At 39.3% G+C, this 7,098-nt stretch overlaps 1 long non-coding RNA gene across 1 annotated transcript in view; it reads left to right on the top strand.

Annotated features, from left to right (window-relative positions):
• The first annotated feature begins 4,414 nt into the window (after positions 1-4,414).
• Positions 4,415-7,098, top strand: part of LOC135974262 (uncharacterized) — a 45,673-nt gene continuing 42,989 nt past the window's right edge. The window contains exon 1 of the long non-coding RNA XR_010591479.1: positions 4,415-4,958. This is a non-coding gene — a long non-coding RNA (uncharacterized LOC135974262). The remainder of the gene's footprint in view (positions 4,959-7,098) is intronic.

Here is a 7,098-nt window from a genome sequence, read left to right as displayed (position 1 = left end):
TCATTAACTATGAATGGTCTCTGTATGGAAAAGATTAGGTGTACAGGGTTTGACACTTCGGTTTTACATGATATGCTGCGCTACCGTCGCAGTGACAGAGGGAAGTACTAATTACCCAGGGCTATATAATAACATGATTTTCTACCATTACCTCTAAAAGGCTAAAGTTAACCAAGAAGAAAATAATCATCATAAGCTATGGAGAAAAAAACAGGCACGTATGGATTTCGCTGGGTCTTTAACTGTCGAATAATAGTGCATAGATCAGCTTAAGAATGATTATGACCAATCGAACATTTCAGGTTGTCTTTAAATAGCAGCTCCCTCTCCCCCCCCCCCCCCCCGCCGTCCACGGCAAATCATTAGGAGCTGAAATGTAAGCCAGTCATCCCCCAAACTATACCAAGACTTTTAGAGTTGTCGGATGTGTTTAAAAATAGAGTCATTCTAGCGTTCTTTGCTATCTGCTTACTTGCCAGGAAGGCCTGGGTGGAACAGAGTTTCCAAATGAAGGACCCACTCTTAAAAATATCTTCAATAAAACTTGCTCAGTTTTTCAATGGCTATAAGGCAGTTGAAATGTATAGTGATTATTGAATAGTTATCCTGGGGATCAACTCAAAACGGAGAACAGGAAAAAACATTTCTAACTTTTCACTTTCCATTTTCCAATCAAAATATTGAAAGACATTCTGATAACACTTTATAAAAGGGTCCTCTTGTTCCTGGCTTGTCATCTGGCAAAACCATTTCACATGCATTAATTCCCCTTCAATGATAAAAACAGAAACGAGTCGACTTTTCCATCGCAAACACGTTATTTCTATTTTGGAATGATTTGGGTTGATTTCTTACGAGCCAGGATAGGAAACTGCAGCTACTGTTTATTTGCTGCCTACAAACCGTTGGATACCAGCTTTAATAAGCAGAGCTCTCTCATTTCAAACTATCAGATTTTCCTATGAAATTGGCTCCATTGATTTCGGTGACCAAAGAGGGCATTGCGGTGCTCAAAGACAAAATGTCAAAAACCTCCTGTACGTGTAGCGATATCGCTGTGTCCACATACAAGGTTGTAATATTGCCCCTTTCCTTCGTTCTATCCAGGAACATTATCTGAAGTATAGGAAATGGGTATTGTAAAGGCTTCAGAGGTTGCAATTTTGATAATATACCAATGATTTGATAATAGATGACATTTACAAACCATCTGGAATGGATGGTTCTGAGACACGATTAAAATAATCAGAAGTAAGTTGAAAGGATAATTAAAGGAACAACAAAAATAATGACTAGCCAGTTCAGAGAATTTCCATCTGATTACTTAGGATCATATTGTGCCATTGATTCGCAAGCAGAATGTTCCACTGGCTTCAACTGGCAGTTGTACTTAAAAATCAATGACACAATATGTACCGCGGGGCTTCTCAGCTTAAAAGAAAATAAAACACACACCAAATTCGTTTAAAAAGCTGGTGGTGAGTTCTTTGTAGCGGATAGGCAGCTCCAACCAGAGAAGAGGTTGAAGATGGACAGCAGCTAAGAAACGATCATGAGATGATGGAATTTACTGCCATTGAAGTCAATGACAAAATTTCAACCAGCAATAATTTGCTTTGATGGGATAGGGAGGAGTTAGCTAGGCGCAACTAGGATGAAACAATGGAAATAGTTATGGAAAGATTCTGCACTATTCTGGTGTCTCTATAGTCGTTGAATACATCTGGCTCATATAACATACACTTACATGTGTTAACGTAGTGCAATCTTAAATTATATTTACAGGAGACCTTCGCTGGTTCCCGGGAATTGGAAAAATAATACAACACACAGGAAAGAAAACGACAAATGATCCAAACAGCAGCTGAGTATCATATTAGAAACAATATTTGGGACTCAGTGAGGTAAAATGTTGATAAACATAATGTTGACTGGAGACAGCCAACGTAGATTTATGAGAGGACAGGGCTTGTTTAACTAGTTTGATGGGATTCTTCAAAGATCGTACGCCAAGCACACAAGGAAAAGGCAGCAGCTATTAGATCTGCTCAACACCTCCGGAAGTTTTACACTTGAATTTTTTGGTCAAAGTAGAGAACAACACCATAGAGGAGGAAGGACTAACCACTACGGGGCTGGGTGCTATAGAAACCCGAGAGAAACACACAGAGAGAGAGAGAGCGCGCACGCGCTTGGAAAATAGGCTGAAAAACAGCAGGTGGCTGCAAAGGGTCATTTCTCTCGATGGAAAGAGGTTACCAATTGGTTACATCAAGCTTTGCTTTGGGGATCTGTCTTGTTTATCATGAGGATTTTGAGATTTGAGATTGCAAATAATGAGGAAGATGTAACAAAATCCATGTAGAGAAATGTAAATAACCTATCTGCAAGCAATCCACCAAAGCAGACAGTATACACTACATGGAACCGTCAAACACCATGCTGGTCAAACAAGGCAATTAGGGTTTACTGAGGGACAGTTTTTTGATGTTACTATGTCAGCTCAGTATGCAAACACGGTAGTGGGATGGATTTAAAGTTAAGCTTTAGCTGAAAACTATTAGAAACTATTTTATGGAATGTAGTACTGAGAAAGCCTTCCAAAGCACAACGACCGGGTTAGACTTGATTTAAAACAATACACTTGGATAGCTTTTGACAATCTTTTCATACCAGTGGATTATTAAACTGGAACAATACAACACAAGGAATAGGTCAGGATCCCGCTTCCACTGAAGCGAACGTCACTTCAGCTAAAAATAATTCTGACAGACTAACAACAAAAATAGGATCCTGCATCACTTACTCACTGGAGTAAAGATTATTGGTGTGAGTAAGGGCGGCAGAATTGCCCTCCTAAAGATTGATTCCCACTCCCACTGAAGTCAGTGTGAGGTCTGGCATTACTATAGGTGGCAAGAGCATAGGACCTCGAATGAATTTCTTCTCCAGCCCTCCCTCTGGGTTGGATCTGAAAGATGTAGTGCTTCTAGGGAAGGTACTATGGTCCTCAGCTTACAAAGATATTCATGAGAGCTGAGGGTTTTCAGCACTTCTCGGAAACACTCAACGCTAAATTCGGGCTCTCCTGTTTTTTTCCTTTCTTTTTAATTGGTTAAACATTTGTCTGAAATGAAACCACTGGACGTTTAAAAATGAAGTGTAGTAGTTATTCTAATACAGCACAAATAAACTCGCATACATGGTAAACTTAAGAAAAGCTTTTGGGTAAATTAATAGCAAGTTTTGTAAATCATCAAAAAATTCTCTGAGAACATGAAATCTGTCAAACTCTTGTCCTTTTGAAGTTTAATCTGAACCATAGCAAATAAATCACAGAAAAAGTATGAATACTAGAAAATAAATGAACAGTTTTATATAGATATCCATTTGTGCAACTACAGCAAGGAATTCCTGGGTGAGAAAGCCAGAAAACTGACCAAGGTATTTTTGATCACTGTCATAGGATCATATGTTGTGGGGTCGTTTTTTCTCGTTGAATGTTTCATTAGCTGTCTGTCATTTTTCATAAGATAGCAAAATGATTAGCATCCATTTTCTTGTTCTCCTGGTTCCTGTGATATTTTCTTTTGCCCTTTGTACTATTGCACAGACGTATTATCGCCTGATATGTTCCTGTGCTGCCTATTTTCCCTTTTTGCATCAATACAATCATGTGAAGCTTAAATAAAATAAATAATGACCACATCAGAAAGAAAAACCAGGCCCTGCAAATTTACTCACACGAGTAATCCGTAGTAACACCCATATTCTCATTTGAAATCAATCGGACTCCTGTGAGTAAAGGCTGCAGGACTGGGTCCTTAATTCTCCACTGCTGCCAGCGGGCATGGTGGAATGTTAAGTGCACTGAATGTTTACTTTATAGGGTAACGTGTTGTGTCCTTTAAAGCTACTTTGGTAGCACACTCCACCTTCCCCGTGAAAGTCTCTCTCTTCTTGCACTTTGGCTCCCAACCACCAAAACACAATTATAACCGCTTTGATAGATCTTTACAACACTCCAAATGCTTGGATGTCAAGGGGAGTTTTAAAGGGGATGATGCATTGTGCAGCAATTCATATGAGGTGGCTGACAGTTCTTTTATGTGAAAACGATACCCAGATTTTTAACGCCAGGATGTATAACTGACAAAAGATTGCACTATTTAAAAAACCAAAATTAAAATCCACATGATAATAGTAACAAGGCAGAAAGAAACTAGATAGAGAGAAGTCTGTTTTACCAGTGGGAAAGCAATCTCTCAAGGCCCTTTGCAGCCTATAGGCTCTGAGTAAGTGAAAGTAAGTTCCTGGTAAATTATTAATCATGTATGATCTTCGCAGCTAAAGACAATCATACCCTTATTACCTCTAGCCCGCAGTTTCAGGGAGTTGTTAATTGCAACACAATCTGAATGAAGGCCTTGGAAATCTGGAATACAAAGTAGGAGCTGTTCTTAAATTTTCTATTTTGGGGGCACCAGGTCGGTGTCTTTCCCATTCTTGTTTTGTATTTCACCGAGGAGGCTTTTATGGTATGGCCCACCTACCACAAAATGGATTTGGGGGGAAACCATCTCCTCTTTGTTGTGAAGCACTTTTACTTTACTTTCTTTTTCTCTACCCTAACGATGTACAAGGAAACCTGAACTGCCTGAGCTCAACAGCGGGTTTCGTGTTGTTTGTTTTCTCCCTGACTGGGAAATGCAGCCCGCAGCTGACGTTGGGGTAACCTGGAGTACAAGGCACCGTTAGCGCCTGCAGCTGGTTCCCTGCAGTTTATATACAATGTTTGCTGTCCCGTTAGGTCCGGTTTCCGGCCTGGTTTCCAGGTACAGTGACGCGAGACAGTAAAAGCCAGTGTAGGCGTTCCGCAAAGCTGCCAGCAACAAAGGTCAGGTCAGACCTTGCAGAAAAAGAAAAATATAAAGAAACAACCCGATAAACGTTACAAGGTAGCATCACTCTTATTATACCCCTGTTGTCCTGCCTGCTCAATATGTACGGGCATAGGGGGATGGGCAAACACAGCTGATGTCTTAATAACAAAGTATATTCGGTTATTCTGGCTCTCCCTCTTACTGGCGCGATAATACATGAGGAAGGTAATGTGTGCAAGCCTAACTATGTTTTAAAAAGCATGGATGCTGAGCTCTTCAATCTTAATAAGCGGCTCCACTTGCTCCTAGCAGTATCAGCAAGGGACTCGAGACCAGCAGGTTACACAGATATTTGGGAGAGCCTCATTTCATTTCTGCCAAGCAATCCTTTCACTAGCGTCAGTTTGACTTTTTAATATATTCCCAGACTTTGATAAACTCTTCCAGACATCCCTGTGGAGATCAGAAAGAGGACTAGCTGCCCTTTTTTGGTAGTGTGAGGATGTGTGTGACTGGAAATGGGGGGCGGGAGAAGGGAGGTAGGAGTCCCTTTATTTTGATAGTATCCCTTCGGACTAGAAATGCAAACACTGATGAAAGTGTTATCTGATGGGAGATCAGAATGCAGTCTGCAAGTCGAACCCCCGTGCAGATCACAGGAATTTATTAAATATATAATGGGCTCTGTAAATGTTTTTCTCAGGGTAAAAGGAAATGCACAGAACTTATCCCGGAGTCCTGTATTTTACATAGTGACAATGCATGAATCTCCTTGTAATTAATATACAACACCTGATTTCACTTTTCACCAAGCACTGTTATATAGGTAGGTAAGACGATTTAAAGAAAATAACATCTGAATTTAAATCCTTTATATTTTAAACAATGACTAGATATTATTAACACATTATTAAAACTCCATTTAGAGGAACTTAATGAGACCTCACGTACTATCAATGGTAGAGAATTTCACAGAAGTGAAGTGATCATTAAAGCCATGTCTATCGTTTCCAGACAACGCAAATGAGGCTTTTGCCTAATTGAATTCAATTTCTCCTGGCGTTTAGAGGCAAAACTATTTATTGTCCAATATGTGAGAGCGATCAGAACCATACCAATTGTGTATGAAAACCCTACTCTGTTAGGTTAAAAACCCTGTGTTTCACAGAAGTAGGTTTCCCATCATACACAAATCAGTAAGAGACTAGTGGCCACACTCCTTCATAATAAGCTTTTGAAAACTAATGGGCATGCATGAAAAATGAAGGTTTCCCCCTCCGCTCCACCACCAAGTTACCTTTCGTCTGTTAATCATCTCATTTCGAGAAACCTATTCACATAGAGAGGGTGGCAAATCAGGTAAAGACGACAAAAGTGCAGCCTCAAGGAAACTAAGAAAGGGAATCAAAAACTTAAGAGCGTAGGCAGTCATAAAATACATTTTCCAGTGCAGATTTATTATGGTCTCTATCTGTTTTGCTGAGTATGAGTCAATGAGCAGGGGGGGAAATCTGCTCAATTTGACAGTTAACTAGCATTAGAATTTATAGAAAGAATCAAAGTTGTAGGGGTAGGCTTTGAAAACGCTTACAAATTGGAGCCAAAGTTATTTCGGAAATGTTGCATTGAAGTATATAGGAGGCTTTTTGCCTTTTAAAATATAAACATATATTCTGCTTTCCAGAGGTGCTAAGCACCCACAACTCCCAGTCAAGTGAATCAGAGTTATCGATGCTCAGCGCTTCTAAAAATCGAGCCAATAGTGCCTCTTCCTATATGTATATAGTCTTTGAACAAACAAAACAAAAATACCCTCCAAACTCAGTCCTTCCGTGAAAAATTGTACTACTGGGGTGTTCCTCAAAGAATTGGTTGCCATAATGTTTAAGTGATGACAGTGTTATACATGCACAATATGAGGGAAGTTATGTTTTTTAAAAGTGTTTGTTTATTGTGGTGTTAACACAACCCCGGATTTCAGAATTAGACATTATTAATTTGCTAATTCTGTTCTCTTTTCACAGAAGATTGAATTTATTCATTCAAAATCAGTTTTCTTTTTAAACCTGATTAAGCATCCTTTGTTATTCTTTAGGTAATGTAAACATCAAGTATATTTTCTTTCCTCAGTCCTTCAAAAAGCTATTTTCTATAATTCAGGTTTATCTAGATCCATCTTCCCCTTTGTTCATAATATTTCCTTTAAAACATAAAG

Source organism: Chrysemys picta, chromosome 11 (assembly GCF_011386835.1).
Source record: "Chrysemys picta bellii isolate R12L10 chromosome 11, ASM1138683v2, whole genome shotgun sequence".
NCBI lineage: Eukaryota > Metazoa > Chordata > Testudines > Emydidae > Chrysemys > Chrysemys picta.
Note: the sequence above shows the minus strand (reverse complement) of the source record. Positions and strands in the feature narration are given on the sequence as shown.